This window comes from Macaca fascicularis, chromosome 10, assembly GCF_037993035.2.
Source record: "Macaca fascicularis isolate 582-1 chromosome 10, T2T-MFA8v1.1".
Taxonomy (NCBI): domain Eukaryota; kingdom Metazoa; phylum Chordata; class Mammalia; order Primates; family Cercopithecidae; genus Macaca; species Macaca fascicularis.
In genome coordinates this window covers 35,651,302-35,672,041 of record NC_088384.1, presented here as the reverse complement: position 1 = coordinate 35,672,041, position 20,740 = coordinate 35,651,302, and the positions used below count along the sequence as shown (strand labels likewise).

Here is a 20,740-nt window from a genome sequence, read left to right as displayed (position 1 = left end):
TCCCTTCTCTCTGGATCTTTCTTCCTGAGTGCCTGTGAAAAACAAGCTTTGGCCCTGCCTGTGCGGCTCCAGCCCACCGGTGATTGTCGTTTCCTGACGGCCAGTCCTGTGGACTCTGGGCTTGCTTAGCCAGCCCCACAAATGCAGAAGCCAAGGTTTTAACAATCTATCTATCTATCTAGATGTATGTCTGTATATAGCTTTTTTGTTTGTTTGTTTGTTTGTTTGTTAGAGACGGAGTCTAGCTTTGTCACCCATGCTGGAGTGCCCTGGCGCGATCTCGGTTCACTGCAATCTGAGCCTCCCGGGTTCAAGCAATTCTCCTGTCTCAGCCTCCCGATTTGCTAGAACTACAGGCCTACACCACAACACCTGGCTAATTTTTGTATTTTTATTAGAGACAGAGTTTCATCATGTTGGCCAGGCTGGTCTCAAACTCCTGACGTTACGTGATCTGCCTGCCTCAGCCTCCCAAAGTGCTGGGATTACAGGCTTGAGCCACTGCGCCCGGCTAGAAGCCATCCATTTCTATATCTATGCAGATGTGTGTCACTATATGTTTATGTATATCTGAATCTGTGTATCTCTCCTACTGGTTCTGCTTCTCTGGTTTGAACCCTAACACAACTATTTGTTTGGTTTTTTTTTGAGTTGGAGTCTTGCTCCGTCACCCCAGCTGGAGTGCAGTAGTGTTATCTGTGTTCATTGTAACCTCCGCCTCCTGGGCACAACTAGTATTTTATAATCTTAGGAATTCAAATGTTTTTCAAAAGATCAAACTACATATTTAAATACATATCCAATACAAACTTTTGAAATGATATTATGAAGCATTAAGTAAAATTCGATATTATTAGGCCAGGGACGGTGGTTTATGCCTATAATCCCAGCACTTTGGGAAGCCAAGGCGGGCAGATTGCTTGAGCTCAGGTATTTGACACCCCCCTGGGCAACATAGCAAGACCCTGTCTCCACAAATATAGAAAAATGAGCTGGGCATGGTGGTGCATGCCTGTAGTCCCAGCTGTTTGGGAGGCTGAGGTGGGAGAATCACTTGACCCTAGGAATTTGAGGCAGCAGGGAAGCATGATTGAGCTATTGCACTCCAGCCTGGGTGACAGAGTGAGACCCCATCCCACCGCCCAAAAAAAGTTAACATCATTATATAATTGTACTCTATTAGCAAAATGAAAGAAAATTAAGTATTATTTAAAAATAGGCGAGGTGCAGTGGCTCATACCTATAATGCCAGCGCTCTGGGAGGGCAAAGCAGGTGGATCACTTGAGGACAGGAGTTCGATACCAGCCTGGCCAACATGCTGGAACCCCATTTCTACTAAAATTGCAAAAGTTTGCCTGGTGTGGTGGTGCGTGCCTGTAATCCCAGCTACTCAGAAGGCTGAGACAGGAGAATCGCTTGAACCCGGGAGGCGAATGTTGCAGTGAGCTGAGATGGAGCCACTGCCCTCCAGCCAGGGTGAAGGAGTGAGACTCCGTCTCAAAAATAAATTAATAAATAAATAGCTAAACAGTTGGTTCGAATGGACATAAAGATGGAAATAGCAGACACTGGGAACTCCACAGGTGGGGAGGGAAGGAGCGGAAAGGGTTGAAAAACTGCTCGTTGGGTACTATGGTCAGTGTTTGGGTGATGGGTTCACTAGAAGCCCAAACCTTAGCATTTTGCAGTGTACTCATGGAACACACCTGCACATGTGTCCCATGAATCTAAAGTTTAATACAATAAAAATAATAAACTTAGTGCAAAAGACAATTGTAGATGTTTAATCATAAAACACTTGAGATAAAATAGCCCTGATTTTTTGTTTTGTTTTGTTTTGTTTTTTTCAGGCAGTCTCATTCTGTCACCCAGGCTGGAGTGCAGTGGTGAGATGTCAGTTCACTGCAACCTCTGTCTCCTGAACTCAAGCAATTCTCGTGCCTCTGCCTCCCCAGTAACTGAGATTACAGGCGCATACCGTCCACCTCCTGGGTTCAAGTGATTATCTTGCCTCAGCCTCCCGAGTAGCTGGGACTACAGGCACCCACCATCACGCCTGGCTAATTTTTTTGTATTTTCAGTGGAGACGGGGTTTAACCATGTTGGCCAGGATGGTCTTGCTCTCCTGACCTCATGATCCGCCCACCTCAGCCACTATAGCCTTGAACTCCTGGGCTCAAATAATCATCCTGACTCAGCCTCCTGGATAGCTAGGGCTACAGGTGTGTATCATCGTGCCCAGCAATTTTTTTTTTTTTTACTTTTTCTGCAGAAACAAGCTCCTGCCATGTTGCCTGGACTGGTCTCCAATTCCTGACCTTAAGTGATCCTCCCACCTCAGCCTCCCAGTGTTGGCATTACAGGCATAAGCCACTGTGCCAAGCCTTTTATCACATCTTGAAGTCAGTAAGAAGTGGATCATCTCATCTGGCCGGGCACGGTGGCTCATGCCTATAATCCCAGCACTTTGGGAGGCAGAGGCGGGCAGATCACGAGGTCAGGAGATCGAGACCATCCTGGCTAACGCAGTGAAACCCTGTCTCTACTAAAAACACAAAAAATTAGCCAGGGTGGTAGTGGGTGCCTGTTGTCCCAGCTGCTTGAGAGGTTGAGGCAGGAGAATGGGTGAGCCCAGGAGGCAGAGCTTGCAGTGAGCCAAGATCACACCAATGAACTGCAGCCTATGCAACAGAGTGAGGAGACTCTGTCTCAAAAAAAAAAAAAAAAAAAAAAAAAAAAAGTAGATTATCTCATAGACCAGAGATTTCAGAACAAGCCAGTATTTTGGCTATTCTTGGCCCTTTGCATTTTTTTTTTTTTTTTCTTTGAGACAGAATTTTGCTCTTTTTGCCCAGGCTGGAGTACAATGGTGCAATCTCAGCTCACTGTAACCTCTGCCTCCCAGATTCACGTGTTTCTCCTGTCTCAGCCTCCTGAGTAGCTGGGATTACAGGCAGGTGCCACTACACTTGGCTAACTTTTTTGTGTTTTTATAGTAGAGACGGGGTTTGCTGTGTTGGCCAGGCTGATCTGGAACTCTTGACCTCAGGTGATTCACCTGCCTCTGCTTCCCAAAGTTTTGTGATTAGACGTGAGCCACCACACCCAGCCTGCATTTTCATATAAATTTAGAATTAGCCGGGCATGGTGGCAGACATCTTTAATCCTAGCACTTGGAGAGACTGAGGTGGGAGGATTGCTTGAGCCCAGGAGTTTGAGGCTTCAGTGAGCTGTAATTGCACCACTATACTCCAGCTTAGACAACAGAGCAAGACGCTTTCTAAAAACAAAATTAGAATCAGCTTGTCAGTATTTATTAAGAAGTATGTTGAGATTCATCCTAATGATGACTGTTTGTTTAAAAAAAAAGCGCTGGACGCAGTGGCTCACATCTGTAATCCCAGCACTTTGGGAGGCCGAGGCAGGCAGATCACAAAGTCAGGAACTCGAGACCATTCTGGCTAAAACCGTGAAGCCCCATCTCTACCAAAAATACAAAAGAAAAAAAGAAAGCCGGGTGTTGTGGGGGGCACCTGTGGTCCCAGCTACTTGTGAGACTGAGGCAGTAGAGTGGCGTGAATGTGGAGGCAGAGCTTGCACTGAGCCCAAATTGTGCCACTGCACTCCAGCCTGGGTGACAGAGCGAGACTCTGTCTCTAAAGAAATAAGTAAATAAATAAATAAATAAGAAAAGAAAGAAATGTGTTTGGATTTTGATAAGAATTACATGTAATCTACAAATCACTTTGAGGAGAACTGATCTTTATGATATTGAGTATTCCAATCCATGAACATGGTATATTTCTCCAGACTCACACAAATATTAATGAATGCAAAAGAAAACATCAGGATGGTAGGGTTTTTGATTCAGAGAACACCCATGGGAATGTCGTTCTGGCACTACTTGCCTTCTAAGGGCTGCCTCTGCTCCTTACTTCCTTTTTCTAGGTTGCCCGATTATTATGTGAACTTGTCCTATGCCCAGTGCTGATTGATTCAAGGGAACGCACCTGCCCAGGCCAGTCCAATAAATGTCCTTACACAGATTTTTCAAACGGAGACAGAAAGAGAGTTGAACCAGGTTCTCTGATTGCAAAATACAAAATTTAGGAGCTCCCTGTAACCATGCTTCAGATTATGTGAACTAGAGGGTTGGGGGAATTGCTGAGAAATAAGGACAAATCTCAAAGAAACGGAGAAATGACAAGAGAAGAGAGTGGTGTTTGAGTCTCTGGCTCCACAGAGTTCTTAAGGCCAATGAGTTCTGAGAGATAGTCAGAACTGTCTTGTTTATGAATTCCATGAGACAGTCCATAAATCTGTCTTTAGGCTTAAGCTAGTTTGAGTGGCGTTTCTGTCACTTGGAACGAGTCCTGACTACTGCAGTGGAGTGGAGTTAAAAGGTATAGCCTCAATAGGTGAGCTAGCTCACTTTAAAAGCCTTCCAGTTTGAATTACACTCCATTCCCTCTGGTGCCCCTAGAAAGAGCCTTCTCTAACACAGGCCTGGAACTAGCAGACATGCTTTCGTTTTTTTTCTTTGCAGGAATTGTACTGCCTTGGTTTGGGACAGATTATCAGAGGTAGGCACCGTTATCTTCTCTTTCATGCAGGATTTATCACTTGTAAATATTTGTCTTATGTTTGGATGCTACATTTTGGTTAGAATTTAATGATCATATCTCTCATCAAGATTACCCATATGATCACTCTAAGGCTGTTTTAAGCCTGACAAGTATTCCATATGTCAAGATGTCAAGTGCAACCCAAAATAAGATGTAAGCACCAAATGGGACTGAGAGAGAAATGCTAGAAATCTTCACCCTTCCTGCCTTTCTTGATAATAACCGTGCATCCTGTGAGGGAAATAGTGTTACAGTGATAGAAAGGTAAGGTTCTGAAATTTGAAGAGATTGGAGGCCAGGTGTGGTGGTTCATGCCTGTAATCTCAGCATTTTGGGAGGCCAAGGTGGGTGGATTGCTTATATGCAGGAGTTCCAGATGAGCTGGGCAACATTGTGGGACCCCATCTCTAAAAATAAAAATTAAAAAAAACTAACCGGGTGTAGTGGCTCACGCCTATAATCCCAGCTACTCAGGAGGCTGAGTTGGGAGGATCGCTTGAGGAGGTCAAGGCTGCAGTGAGCTGTGATCATGCCACTGCACTCCAGCCTGGGTGACAGAGTGAGACCCTGTCTTCAAAAAAAAAAAAAAGGATTGGAGGGAAGAATTTTTGAAGATACTGTGGTGCAGGGAAAGGGCATGCTGTGATGCTCTGTATATGCAGATGGTCCTCAGCTTTCCAAACTTAACTCTGGAACAGGCTACCTTTCATACATTTTATATACTGTATACTGACAGACCCAACACACTTTTCAGAGGACACATTTGAGCCTTTTTTTTTTTTTTAATGTTTTTAAGACAGAGTCCTGCTCTGTCACCCAGGCTGGACTGCAGTGGCACAATCTTGGCTCACTGAAACCTCTACCTCCTGGGTTGAAGTGATTCTCCTGCTTCAGCCTCCCAAGTAGCTGGGACTGTAGGTGTGTGCCACCATGCTCAGTCTGGGCAAGCAGCCCCAAGAACCCAGCCGATGTGAAGGGTCCTGTGGTCGGGCTGGTGGGACGGGGTCGACGGCAGAGCCCCAGGGTTTGTTTGGGTGGAGCCCGTGCTTCACCAGGAGAGATGAGTGGGCCAGGTGTCCCAGGGGACAGGAAGCTCCAGGCCATGCCAGGCTTAGGCCTCCCCACACCTTGCCAGGACAATTTTGTGTGCTGTGGGAGAGACCCCTAGATTCCAAACTTAAACTCCAGAAACCAAGAAGGAGGGAGCACAGCCTGCTGTGGGTACACACGGGGAAACCGAGGCTGCAAAGGAAATGACTGGGCCAGGACACCTGGCAAAGGTGACTTGGGAAGGCCCCTAGGAAGGTGCAGGGTTGTCTGCTCTCCAGAGGGCTCTAGTGGAAAGGAGGGAATTAAGAGGGAGGGAGAGACCCTGGGTGGACCAGATGGCCACACCATGAACCCTCCCAGAGACTTTAGACAGAGAGAGGTGCTCCACAGCACCCCACACTACCTCTGCCATCTCTCACACCCTCCTCTGTCCACACAGGTCAGCCCAAGGCCATCCGCTCAGTCACTCTGTTTCCGCCATCTTCTGAGGAGATGCAAGCCAACAAGGCCACACTGGTGTGTCTCATGAGTGACTTCTATCCGGGAATCTTGATGGTGACCTGGAAGGCAGATGGTACCCCCATCACCCAGGGCATGGAGATGACTGTGCCCTCCCAACAGAGCAACAAATACGTGGCCAGCGGCTACCTGAGCCTGACGCCTGAGCAGTGGAGGTCCCGCAACATCTTCAGCTGCCAGGTCACGCATGACGGGAGCACCGTGGAGAAAGACAGTGGCCCCTGCAGAATGTTCATAGGTTCCCAACCCTCACCGCACCCACAGGGGCCTGGAGCTGCAGGATCCCAGGGGAGGGGTCTCTCTGCATCCCAAGCCATCCAGCCCTTCTCCTTGTACCCAGAAAACCCTCAAACATCCTTTGTCAACCAGAAATCCTGCTCCCTCTCTTCATTTCTTATCTCTCATACAATTTTATGCTTCTCCTGGGTGCTCAGTGTGGCATTGGGGGAATCCTGGCACCAGTGGGAAAGCAGCCTGGAGGAGAGGATCACAGGCTCCCAGTCGTGTCCCCTGGGGACATAGGCCAGGATAGGAGGAGTCGGCTCACTGAACACCGGTCCATCCATTCTCTCCCACCTCCCCTTCCTCCTTGCAGCTCACCCTCCAACTCGCTGCCTGTGTTTTGGAGGGAGCTATTTCTGGCTGAGCCTCCAGATACACCCTCTGTCCCTGTCCTGGTCTGGACCTTCCCCTGACCCACGGCCTCTCTTTCCTCAGCCTGGAAATCCTACTCTAGGCCTGGACTCCCTGTGCTTCTGGCTCTGGCCCCTGGAATGCCGTCCTTCCTCTCTGCCCAACTCCCCACCCCCAAGGGCTGGACTGTCTAGGACACTCCCACACCATCAAATTCATGAGCTCTTAAATTTGGAGCCCACTTTGATTTTTCACCTGACAGCAGGTTCAGAGGTGTGAGAAAAATAGGAGGAAGTCAGGAAGGAAACACACATGAAAGGCCTGCAAGAGGCTCAGGACACTTGTAAAAGATAGGCTCTGAGCTCCCCAGGAACCAGTGCAAGAATGGCAATAGGTGCTCCATCATTTCTTTCTTTCTTTTTTTTTAGATGGAGTCTTGCTCTCGCCCAGGCTGGAGTGCAATGGCACGATCTTAGCTCACCATAACCTCTGCCTCCCTGGTTCAACGAGTTCTCCTGCCTCAGCCTCCTGAGTAGCTGGGATTACAGGTACATGCTACAACACCCAGCTAATGTTTGTATTTTTATTAGAGATAGATTTTCACCAGTTGTTCAGGCTGGTGTGCTCCATCATTTCTAAGAGATTAAACAAGTGTTTGCTCAAAGGAAGTTGGTGTTTTCAATGCTGAGGCCAGGCAGCTCATCATAATTAAAAGTGGGGATGTGTTTTATCCAAGGCCTCACTACTGATGGGATTTGGGCTCTGACGTGTGCACAAGTGACTGCCTGGCAGCCCTAGGACATGGAGATTTTCTCAGATGTTTGGCACAGAAAGTCACTGACCATCTTTGGAGGAAGCATCATTTTTGGGAAACACTTCTCCATTGGATCCTGAGCCTCAGATGGAAAATCAGGTCCTGTGATGGGAATTTCTCTGTGAGGCTCCCTGGGTCTGGGGCTCCAGCTGCTCTCTGAGAAGAAGGTGTGGGGGGAGAGCATGGCCCAGCCACACCCAGCCCCTCCTGCATGGTTCCTGCTGAGCAGGGTGTTAGAGGGGTGGGGGCACCACCAGTGGTCAGGCCTGTGTTTCTGATGGTGGGGCCAAGGAAGGACACTCAGGGCATCCTAGGGAGTCTCTCTGATGGCTCCGGTTTGACTTTCCTGTGGCTGCTGTCACAAATGACTGCTAATTTAGAGGCTTAAAGCATCACGTGTTGATTCTCTCCCTGGTGTGGGGTCAGACGTCCAAAATGAATCCTAGAGTGCTAAAATCAGGGTGCCAGTTAGGCCAGGCTCCTTCTGAGGGCTCTGGGGAGAATCCATTTCCAGGATTTTTCCAGCTTCTAGAGGACACCCTGGGCTCCTGGCCCCTTCCTCCAACTTCAAAGCCAGAGCTCAGCATCTTCAAGTCTCTCTCCCATGCTTCTCTCTCTCTCCCCACCGTCTTCTCTCACCCTCCCTCTTTCTCTCCCTTTCTTTCCCTCCACCCCCACACCTGCTCTCACTCTGATCCTCCTGCCTCCTCCTTTCCCTTATAAAGACCGCACCTTGGACCCACCCAGATAACCCAGGATCGTCTTCCACCTCAGGCTCCTTCACATCCTCACATCTGTAAAGTCCCTGTGGCCACACAACACAGCACATGGACAGGTCCCGGGACTGGGACACAGCCATCCCTGGGCCCTAATTCAGCCACCCACAGCTCCTTTCCCTCCTTCCTCTCTCCTCCCGGTATGAAAAGGGAATGCAGAGAGGTTGGTCAATGAATACACACCTACAGTTAGATGCAAGGAGTGTGTTCTAATGTTGGATAGCAGAGTAGGGTGGCTATGGTTAGCAATAATGTATTGTATATTTCAAAATAGCTTCAAGAGAGAACTTCAAATATACTCAACACATAGAAATGGTAAATACTCAAGGCCATACTCCAAATTCACTGTCTTAATGATGACATGTTGGATGCATGGAACCAAACAGTACATGCGCCTCATAAAAATGTTCAATATTATGTATCAGTATAATATTTTCTACAAATAAGAAAGCAAAAAAAGAAGTTAAGCATAAAATAGCTATTTGACCTAGCAATTCCAGTGCTAGGAATTTATCTAGAAGAAATGAAAGCATGTGTTCAAAAAGACGTATACATAAATGTTCTCAGCAACCTCACTCACTGCAGGCAACAACTGGAAACAACCCAAGTGTCCGTCAGCTAGAGAATAGATAGACCCATGTGGTGTGTGCATACAGTGGAGTGCTGCTCAGTTATACAAAGAAAAGAAACTATGGATACCGGCCACAGGAGGGATGAACTTGAAAACATTACAGTAAGTGAAAGAAGTAAAACTCCATGAGGGAAGTTGGTGGGTATGGACATAGTTTTGAACTGGCAGAATTTTTCTGGGTTCATCGGGGTATTATGTGTTGAGTCCCTATTGATCAGGTACTGTGCTAGGTACGGCCATTAGAGAAATGAGAAGCAGACACCAGCTCCATTGTGATGAGACTCACCCGATCAGCCATTTCTGATGAACACTCAGGTACCCTGACTCTCACTGCTCACATTTGTAGGCTTTACTTAATGCCACTTAAACCTCCCTATTCCCCAAGTCTTCTTTCTTTTCCATTTTGTTTTTTAGACAGAGTCTTGCTCTGTCACCCATGCTGGAGTGCAGTGGCACCATCTTAGCTCACTGCAACATCCGTGTCCTGGGTTCAAGCAATTCTCCTGCCTGAGCCACCCGAATAGCTGGGATTGTAGGGCCCACTGCAACACCCAATTGTTTTTGTATTTTTAGTAGAGACGGGGTTTTGCCATGTTGGCAAGGCTGGTCTCAAACTCCTCCTGACCTCAGGTGATCCGCCTGCGTAGGCCTCCCAAAGTGTTGGGATTACGGGTGTGAGCCACCACACCTGGCCCCCAAGTCTCCTTTCTTTCCAGCTCCCCTCATTAGACACAGCTTTTTAAAGCAATCCCTGCCATACCCATGGCTGCAATTGTTTTTTATATGCTCTGATGACAAAAAAATTTAAATGTCATTTTTATATAGCAGCTTTATTTTACATGACACCTCATTCACTACGATTGTAAATTCAAAGTTCCTGTAAGAAGGTAATAACAAGGTCGGGCGCGGTGGCTCAAACCTGTAATCCCAGCACTTTGGGAGGCCGAGACGGACGGATCATGAGGTCAGGAGATCGAGACCATCCTGGCTAACACGGTGAAATCCCGTCTCTACTAAAAAAAAAGTACAGAAAACTAGCCAGGCGAGGTGGCGGACGCCTGTAGTCCCAGCTACCCCGGAGGCTGAGGCAGGAGAATGGCATAAACCCAGGAGGCAAAGGTTGCTGTGAGCTTAGATCGTGCCACTGCACCCCAGCCTGGGTGACAGAGCAAAGACTGTCTCAAAAAAAAAAAAAAAAAAAAGGAAAGTAATTTTAGTATGCAAATTTTAGGAAATTTCCGTAATGGTTTGACTTTGTATGCGTTTTTTTTAAAAACGTGACTTTTGATGTCACAGAATGGAGTTATCCTACAGAGGTTTCTATCTAACTTTCTACCAGAGAGCTCCATTTGAATGCAATACTTAAGAGTCCAAAGCTATGTCTTTTTTTTTTTTTTTTTTTTTTTTTTTTGAGACGCAGTGTCGCTCCATCACTCAGGCTAGAGTGCAGTGGCACGATCTCGGCTCACTGCAAACTCCACGACCTGGGTCCAAGTGAGTCTCCTGCCTTAGTCTCCTGAGAAGCTGGGACTACAGGCACCCGCCATCGCATCTGGCTAATTTTTGTAATTTTAGTAGAGATGCGGTATCACCATGTTGGCCAGGCTGGTCTCAAACCCCTGACCTCATAATCCGCCCAGCTCGGCCTCCCAAAGTGCTGGGATTACAGGCGTGAGTCATTGCACCCAACTGAAAACTATCCTGAAACTGAAAACTTACCTATTCCTCTTCCTACATTCTCTGTGTAGGAGAAAGTCATTGCTATTTACCCAGTCCTTCAAACTAGAGCCTCAGCAGCCTGTTTTTCCATTTACTTGCCCTGTTCTTCCACATCTAATCATCTAGCGCTTCCTGTTCTGTCTCCCAAATGATCACAAGACTTTTCCATCCACTGCAGTCATTTCCACTACCTTTAGCCTTACCTGTTCTTCCAGATGAACATAATGTCTCTCTCTCTTTTTTTTTTTTTTTTTTTTTTGAGACAGAATCTCTCTCTTTGGCCCAGGCTGGAGTTCAGTGGCATGATCTTGGCTCACTGCAACCTGTAACTCCCAGGTTCAAACAATTCTCCTGCCTCAGACTCTTGAGTAGATGGGACTACAAGCGCCTGCTACCACGCCAGGCTAATTTTTATATTTTTAGTAGAGATGGGGTTAGTGATCCACCCCCGTCAGGCTCCCAAAGTGCTAGGATTCCAGGCATGAGCCACCGTGCCTAGTTGTACCAGGGTTTTCTATTGAGTTTCTTGCCAAGGGTGACTTCCAGTAATAACTCCCGTGCACTTTCCTCAGGACTGGAAAGCTCAGGCAGCCCAGGGTGAATAAAAGGCTGAGTAGTGCCGTCACCACAGAGGGGCAGGGTGGCCACAAGGTGGGCAGCAGCAGGGATGGGCATTGTGAGGCATTGTGTGGGGCTGTGGGGCTGGACATTGTGAGTCACTAGCCTGACCTGGCTGTTTCCTGGTAAGCAGGTGACATAGGAAGCTTTGTGGTTATAGGCATCAGCCAGGGCCAGCAACCCTCAGTCGGTAGCTGGTAGTGGAAGGAGGAGGAGCTCCGACTGTGCTGTCTCACGGCAGTTTTTGTGCCTCTCGGCGCTTGTCGTGTTCATTTATTTTTCAGAGAAGACAGCAGGTCCCCGACCTCATAGATCAGCCAGTTTGGGAGATGGCGGCAGAGTAAGGGCTGAGGCCCCAGATCTGCCTGGGGTCAGGCTGCTTCTACAAGTGTTGTGTCACCTTCAGTAGTGTGGCTGCTAGGACAGCATCATTTCAGTTTCATCAAAGTCTCAGGCAGGAGTGGAGAGGAGTGTGGGTGCCCCATGGGGTGTGTACTGACCTGTTGTATCGACTCCACCTGTAGCTGGTGCAGGGGGAAGGTGGCGCCCTGTTATGAATCTGTTATTTATGAGGCTGTGGCTGCTGCAACATCAGAATCCATACTGTAGAGCCTGGCAAGCTGGATGTGGGAGCCACAGAGGGCGACGAACTGCAGCACATCGGCAACCAAAAGATGCCCACAGGTAAAAAAGCCACGGGTGCCGTTTACTTACTGGCACACCTATGGCCACCCTCACCCCCTTCCCATAGCCTCATCCCCAGAGACATCCTCAGCTTCCAGCTCCCTCCTGCCCATAGCCAGCTTTCCCAGATCTGGGGCATGGGGGCAAAGCTGACTCTGCCTCTTGTCTTTGTCATTGAGGCTTTTTTGATCTAGAAAAGGGAGAGCCCTTTTTGCAATGAAAATTCAAATACCCCAATTTTGGAATCCCCATCCCATTCTCTAGCTTACGTATCTGGCCAGTTTGGTACCTAAATAGAGGAATCAGGTAAGGGTCAGATTGTTTCTTTTCTACCATCCCTTATGGTAGCTTATTTTTTCAAATTTTTATGTATTTATTTATTTATTTAGATGGAGTCTTGGTCTGTTGCCCTGGCTGGAGTGCAGTGGTGTGATCTCAGATCACTGCAACCTGTGTTTCCTGGGTACAAGTGATTCTTTAACCTCAGCCTCCTGAATAGGGACTACAGTTGCCTGCCACTACACCTGGTTATGTTTTTGTATTTTTAGTAGAGACGGGGTTTCACCGTGTTCGCCAGAACGGCCACAATTTCCTCACCTTGTGATCCACCTGCCTCGGCCTCCCAAAGTGCTGGGATTATATGCATGAGCCACCGCGCCCAGCCCACATCTTCCATTTCTTTGCACTGTGTGTGCGTCCACTGAGTCAGTGGCTGCTCATGCTCGCCCCAGCCCCCGACAGTGGGACAGTCCATCACAGGGATCAGTACCTGGTGAGTGCTGAGCCTCACTCACCTAGCTGTGCAGGAGGTCTCCAGTGAGGGTGATGGGCACCAGGCTAATGATAATGTTGTCCTGAGTTCTGATGTGGCACTGGCCCTTGTCTGTCTGCTATGGATTGGAGCATCTCTTTTTATTTATTTCTTTATTTTTTGGAGACAGAGTCTCACTGTCACCCAGGCTGGAGTGTGCAGTGGCTCAATCTTAGCTCACTGCAACCTCCACCTCTCAGGTTCAAGCGATTCTGCAGCCTCAGTCTCCCAAGTAGCTGGGATTACAGGTATGGGCCACCATGCCTGGCTAATTTTTGCATTTTTAGTAGAGACAGGCTTTCACCATGTTGGCCAGGCTGGTCTCAAACTCCTGACCTCAGGTGATCTACTACCTCGGCCTCCCAAAATGCTGGGATTACAGGTTTGAGCCACCACACCCAGCCATGGATTGGAGCATTTCTAAGGTTTGAGGTAGTCGTATTATGAAATACAATGCAGTATCTTCCTGATCTTCCCTGCTTTGACCAAGTGCTGAGGAATGAGCCCAGCACTGACAGATGTTGACCTGCACTGTTCTACATGATCCCTTACAATTCTCAGAATCTGCGAGCTGACCAGAAGCCTGTGGGCTTTCTATGTGTATTTCACAGTAATGTCCATGCCAACATCTCTTGTTCCCTGTACTTTTTGCTACCCAGGGTTATGTGACCACTGGGGCCCCAGTTGATGATGGGCAAAGTTTGGCAGCTTATGGGCCACACAGTTCCAGGGACACACATAGGTGCTGGAACTCCCTGGTGTGGGGTCTTATCACCAAGCCTCAGTGATGACACAGTTGAGTCATACAGACCATCAACATTGGGACCCATTTCTGGGTTCACTTTTGCCTCTTCCATTCAGGAGGTCAAAATCTGGGTTCACTCCTTTCTGCACTCTCTCCATCTAAGGAGTAGGGATATTAAACTGACCTTCAGGTACAGCTGTGGTGAGGGAAGAAAGAGGTCACTTATGTAAAGAGTATGGTGGTGCTGAAGTTTCTCTTCCTTTCTATTAGAAGAATGACATGACTTGGGAGGCTGAGGTGAGAGGACCACATAGGCCAGCAATTCAAGAAAAGTGACACTTGTACTGTGCTGGGCATGTGGGGCCACATTTTAGGGATAAAACACACATTTACAGACACACTCACAATCACTACACATTGATTCACCCCTAGCTACCTTCCAGCCCTCCTGCACACATACCCACACCGTCTAAATGATATGGCTGTCTCCAGGGACTCTAGTGGATGATCACAGCTCTTCACTGAGCCATCTGTTTCTCACACTGCACTCCAGGTCCTCACTCCTATCTGGAACCTGAAGCCAGGCAGTCTCTCCAGACAAAAACAGGCAAGAGAGTCCCCGTGACCCATCACTTAGAATTGTCATCAGCAAGGGAGTGGTCTTAGCATATGTACAGTGTTAGAGAGGCGAATGACACACACTGGGGCCTGTCAGTGGGCAGGGGAAGGGAGAGCATCTGGATAAACAGCTAATGCATGCAGGACTTAATACTTAGGTGATGGGTTGACAGGTGCAGCAAGGCACCATGGCACACTTTTACCTATGTAAGCAACCTGTACATCCTGCACATGTATCGCAGAACTTAAAAAAAAAAAAAAATTAGGAGGTGGATGGATTGTCTGAAGTTAGGAGTTCGAAACCAGCCTGGGCAGCCTGGTGAAACCCTGTCTCTACTGAAAATGCAAAAATGAGCTGGGAGTGGTGGCAGGTGCCTGTAATGCCAGCTACTCAGGAGGCTGAGGCATCAGAACCACTTGTACCCAGGAGGCAGAGGTTACAGTGAGCCGAGATCGAACCATTGCACTCCAGCCTGAGTGACTGAGCTAGACTCCGTCTCAAAAAAAAGAAAAAAGGGAAGAGCCGAGGAGAAATATCACAGGGTGAGTACTCATACCTTTGAGACCCCTTCTGAGTAGGAGTGAGCAGGACCTGGCCTTCCTGCCTGCCGAGAGCATGGTGTGGACATCATCCTAAATGCCTCAAGAATGGAGTTTCATTGCTTTCTCTTGTCATCTCCATCTCTTTGTGCAATGATGGCCGTGACACCAGCAGAAATTGGTGAGGGGTCAGAACAGGAATCAGGTCCCCACTTGTCTGACAGAGAGCAGACAGGACACAAGTCAGCAGGGATGGACTTCAGGGTCAGGACAGACACAGACAGGTCCCAGGCCTGATATTCCTGGGGCTGGAACAGATGAGTTTTTCTTTTTTTTTTTTTTTTTTTTTTTTTTTTTGAGACAGAGTCTCGCTCTGTCCCCCAGGCTGGAGTGCAGTGGCACGATCTCGGCTCACTGCAAGCTCCGTCTCCTGGGTTCAGGCCATTCTCTTGCCTCAGCCTCAGATGAGTTTTTCTTTTTCACCTCTTCTGGAAGTCACTTGAGGGATGGTCCTTGAGGAGACACTGTTGGCCAAGGGTTTTCTGGCCCAGAAATGTGTGTGTGTGGTCTTCCTTTTTCTTTTATTTTTTGAGATGGAGTCTCACTCTGGAGTGAGTGGTGCGATCTCATTCGCTGGAGTGCAGTGGTGCGATCTCAGCTCACTGCAACGTCCACCTCCCAAGTTCAAGTAATTCTCCTGCCTCAGTCTGCTGAGTAGCTGGAATTACAGGCATGGGCCAGCATGCCCAGCTAATTTTTGTATTTGTAATAGAGACGAGGTTTCTGCATGTTGGCCAGGCTGGTCTCGAACTCCTGACATCAGGTGATCCACTCGCCTCGGCCTCCCAAAATGCTGGGATTACAGGTGTGAGCCACCGTGCCTGGCTGAAATGTGTTTCAATGGGACAGACCCCCTAACACTGGGCCTGTAGCTACAGCACTCCCGAGTAGCAGGGGAGGTGGGGAGGGACATGAGTTCCAGTGCACCAGGAGCTCAGCAAAGGGATGGTGACTGATTCCAGAGTCCAGCTCATCCTTGCAACCCTTCTGTGGAATCCAGAACACATCAGTTTCCATTTATTTTATAGAAGGTTTGGAATCTTCAGTGTCAAACTCTATCTGTGTTGTGTCTTCCCACAGGTTGGATAGAGGAACCCTGGCTATGGGCATTTCCTGCCAGGGCAGTGACTGTGTCTTCCTCATTAGTCCTTATCCCAGAGGTCAGTCCTGGGGAGAACCTGTTAGGCCCCATGGGCATTGCAGTGAACACATCCCTGGGATGAGTTCTAGGTCAGCCCTGGGCTGGGATCTAGCGCAGGTGTGGAAATGTTCCCTTCTCAGTCTGTCCAGCCTGTTGAGCCCTACACCAATCCTGGAGCCTGCCCCAGCTTCTGAGTCAGGGTCCCTGGAGATGAGGTTGAGCTCTTGAGGACAGTGAGGTGCCTCTGGCCCTCGGCTCCTGCTGCTGTCTAGACAGGGTGTGCAGGGCCACGCTCTTCCCTTGTGTGCATGTGTCCCCCCTGCTGGCATCCCTCTGGATCTGGATGTTGTCCTCATTGTTATATCCCCAGCCCCACACAGTGACTGGACCTTTTGCAGATGTTCACTAAGTAACCATAAATGTATGGTAGGAGCAGAGCTGCGAACTATTTTGCAAGAAAACACCAGGTGAGGGGAGTCATGTCTTCCTCATGTCTGGGTCTCCTGTGCCCTCTAGTGTGGTTCTCCGTCATATATGTGCCTCTTCATATTTAAATACATTTAAATATTTACAATTAAAAGTTCAGGGCTGGGCATGGCGTCTCATACCTGTAATTCCAGCACTGTGGGAGGCCGGGGCGGGTGGATCCGCTGAGGTCAGGAGTTCGAGACCAACCTGGCCAACATGGTGAAACCCCATCTCTACTAAAAATGCAAAAATTAGCCCATGTGTGGTGGTGCATGCCTGTGAACCCGGCTACTCAGGAGACCGAGACAGAAGAATCTCCTGAGTCCGGGAGGCAGAGGTTGCAGTGAGCCGAGATCATGCCGTTGTACTCCAGCCTGGGCAGCAAGAGTGAAACTCTGTCTCGAAAAAAAAAAAAAAATTCAGAACTTCATCTCAACAGCCACCATGCAATCCCCCAGTAGCCTTTTGTTCATGCAGCAGAGAGATTTCCATCCCCGCAGAATGTTCTTTCACATCTGCTGTAAGCCTGGCTGAGGGGCTGATTATTGAACTCCTCTAACTCAAAGCGTGCACCTTAAAGTGGGAATCTCAGGGCTGTGAGATTGGAGGTGAGACCTATAATGGGCCATTGGAAGGAAAAAGTTGAAGGGTGGTTCCTTCAGTTCCTCTTTCTCACTTGAAGGCTGGCAAGTGTGAGCAATGCCTTTCTAGTGACCTCTGACTCGCCAGAGTCCAGGGAGAGTCTGACAACACTGCGGGAAGGGCAGAGTGATCTCGTACAACCCAGTGTGGCCTCACCTGGAGTAGGAGGGTGGGCAAGTTGCCCTTTGGAATAACTTCTTGTGGAGTTTTTGTCTCTAAAGATTGGCCAATTGACACTGTCCATGAGGGCAGCTGCGATGAGGCAGACCTGCAGGTAGAGCATGATAGTCTAGGAGGATCTCTGGGAGCAGTTGGGTGACACTTGTTGCTTTGGAAATCAGGAAAAGGGCAATGAAATCAGAACCAAAGGAAATACGTGTAGAAGTGTGACTTGTTCCTTTTGTATTTTAATAAGATAGAGATGAGGTCATTTGCCTCCATGGGCTTTGTGTGCTGTGTTTGTAACCATTTTTTTTCTTGCTCTGGTGTTTAATGGTTATCAGAAGATCAGTTTTTCCTGTCTATGTCACAGCAAACATCAAAGCCTTGGTCTTTGACTTGGGAATGCAGAGTCTTATTAGGTCCAGGCACTGACTAAGATGCGAGATATCTGGTGAGACTCCCTCATGCTCACTACTTGAACATAGTTGTTTCTCTGAGATGGTCTCAGAATCTTCAGTCCCACGCTCCATATGCCACATCCAGCAAAGCTCCCTGAGGGACCCACAGTTTCCAACCACCAGGGCACTGCCATTAACTCTGTGTCCTTTTAGGCCCCCCTGAGGACAGCCTGAGTTTAAAATCTCTACCACCAAGTGAGGAAGATAATGATGATGCCCAGGTAAGACTCCCTTTCTTTGCATTCTAAGGAAATGGTGCTTTCCTGATGTGAGAAACAAACTCACCCATTGAAACCCAAAGAATGGACTCAGAGGCCTGCAGAACAGAGAAAGTGAGAATTTTAATGATGGTCTTGCAAGATATATATATATATATATAAAAATATAAATATATATATATTTTATATATATATATATATATTTATGGTTGTCTTACTGCATTTTGTGGAAGCCCACAATTCATTGCCATCCTAGTCAGCTTAGGAGCTCTTCAAGTATTTGACTTATGACCTAAGTAGCTGGGCAGGCTGAGAAGAACAGACCAAGCAAGCTATTTTGCAGGCTAGTAAACTTATAACTTAGACTGTACTTCATTGTTAAAGTGAGGAGAACTAAGCGAGGTGGAAGGGGGACCCAACAAGCTGGCATTGCCCATCCAACCATGAGCCTAGTATTTCTTCTGTGCTTTACTGAGCTAAACAACTTCAAGACACTTTGTCTTAAAAATGGACCACTGTATACACTATTTCCTTCACCTGATTTCTTTCCCTCTCAATTAATTTTGGTATAAGGATATGATGGGACACATTATGTACAACATACACAATAGTCCTTCTTGGGGTGTAGTTCACTGGGAATGTCTTCCCATCTAATACATGACATGGTAGGATGTTTTTGAATGACAGCAGCAATCATCAACTGTAATGCAGAGGCATTTTCCTCCACACCAGTTTTCCTCTTCGAATTAGGCATTGTGAGTTTACCAATCTAAATAAACTTCAAAGAAATTCTGTGAGAAAAGCTCTTGTCTTTTCCATGCACGTCTTCTATGCTAGAGTGTTTTGTCTTTGACATGGACTCAACCACTGTTTCAAAAGTAGTTTTCTGAAGTCATCAACAGACGAACGGATCTGTGTAAGGGGGCAGCAGAATTGATCTGATCCTCATAGCATCTTCTTTTGTCTCATTGCAGATTTTACCATCACCTGTCCTGGGTACGTACCTTGAACTAACTCATTTTCTGAGAAACAAATTTGCTGGCTTGAATATATAGAAACCTTAATCTGGATTCCTGTTAAAAAATGTTGGGGGTCTGGTGAGAGAAAATGATTTTGCAAGTGTATAGCTATGACCAGAGCGGCTGTATTAATGTGTGTGAACCTAGAGGACCAACCAGGAGATTTTATGTGAGCCAGTGAGTCTTCACTGGGAGGAGGAGAAGTGAGTGCACCTCTCACTGACTTATCCTGATGTTGGTGGTTCTAGAGAGTGGATTCTGGAAAATCTCAGCAGGGAAGAGGATGCCTTTCCAGGTAGGCAACAAGACATCAGATGGGGTCTAATAAAACAGCATTTCCAAGAACCTTCATATTATACCTGCTGCTTGGGAGGCTTAGGGAGGGAATAGAAAGAGAAAAAGAAAAAGTTAATATAAGCCGCATTTGTTATTTTCAGAGTTTAATGTCATCATGGTGAGGAGTAGTATGTTCATGGGCTTTTGAGTATCCTGTGTTTTCAATCACCTGTTCTTGGTTTATTATTTAAACATGATTTTTCAGAGAATACCTGTTCTTTTCTGCCTGTGCCACTGCAAAATATCAGAGCCTTTGGTTTGGGACACAGTTCTGTGACAGGCAGTTACTTAATCCTGAATATAAAACTCTTCTGCGGTGTGCCCAGATGCATAGGAGAGATTGATCCATACATTATGAACATAGTTTTCATGGCAGCACATTCATTTTTCTGTCCTTGCTGTTTACCTCTGGTATCAAGACATCTCCTTGGGCATGGAGGACAGAATGAAAATTCACTGTGGGCTCACTGAAAAGCTCCAGTGTCTTAGAAATGGAGGGAGAAACACAGCCTTGAGCACACTGTCAGTATTCCATTTCTTCATGTGAATGAGAATATGCAGTTTTACCATCATTTGTGGAAGTCGTTTTCCTTTCCCCATTGTGTATTCTTGGCACCTTTGTTGAAGATCAGCTGACTCTGTATGTATGCATTTAATTCTGTGCTCTCGATTCTATATCTGTGATACTTATGGGTGCCCCCCACACTAGAAGCATGCTGTCTGAATTTTTCTGTTTTTTTTTTTTAATTTTTATTTTTAGATTTCAATCTCATGAATGTGCATCTTCCAACACTATTCTTTTTCAATGTTGCCATGGCTATTTGAGGCACATAAAAGTTCATTAAAATATTAGGATTATCTTTTCCATTTCTGCACAGATGGCTATTGCCAGTTTGGTAGCTGTTGTTGTTAGTCTGTAGATCATGTGTGTAGTATTGTGTGTTAGTTAGGTTTAGTCTTCCTATCCATGAATATGGGAAGCCTTTCAACTTATTTCTATGTTCTTTACTTTCTAGAATCTTTATGATGACAGCTGATTAGTTAGATTTAATGTGACTGATATGAATTTGTGATTTCTTTTTTTGTTTTTTTGTCTTTGAGACAGAGTCTCACTCTGTCACCATACAGGTGTGCAATGATATGATCTCTGCTCACTGCCACCTCCACCTCCCGGGTTCAAGTGATTCTCCTGCCTTATCCTCCTGAGTAGCTGGGTCTACAGATGCATGCCACCACATCCAGCTAATTTTTGTAGTTTTAGTAGAGATGTGATTTTACCTTGTTGGCCGGGATGGTCTTGATCTCTTGACCTCATGATCCACCCACCTTGGCCTCCCAAAGTGCTAGGATTACGAGCATGAGCCACCGTGCCTGGTCAAATTTGTATCTTTTGCCAATATTTTGTCTGTCTGAATGATTATGCATCAAATAAAAAATATTATGTATGCTAGT

At 47.1% G+C, this 20,740-nt stretch overlaps 2 pseudogenes; one reads left to right on the top strand and one right to left on the bottom strand.

Annotated features, from left to right (window-relative positions):
• Window positions 1-20,740, bottom strand: part of LOC102125700 (phosphatidylinositol 3,4,5-trisphosphate 3-phosphatase TPTE2-like) — a 347,382-nt pseudogene that overhangs the window by 242,127 nt on the left and 84,515 nt on the right.
• LOC135965493 (uncharacterized) overlaps window positions 1-20,740 on the top strand; it is a 48,052-nt pseudogene that overhangs the window by 6,308 nt on the left and 21,004 nt on the right.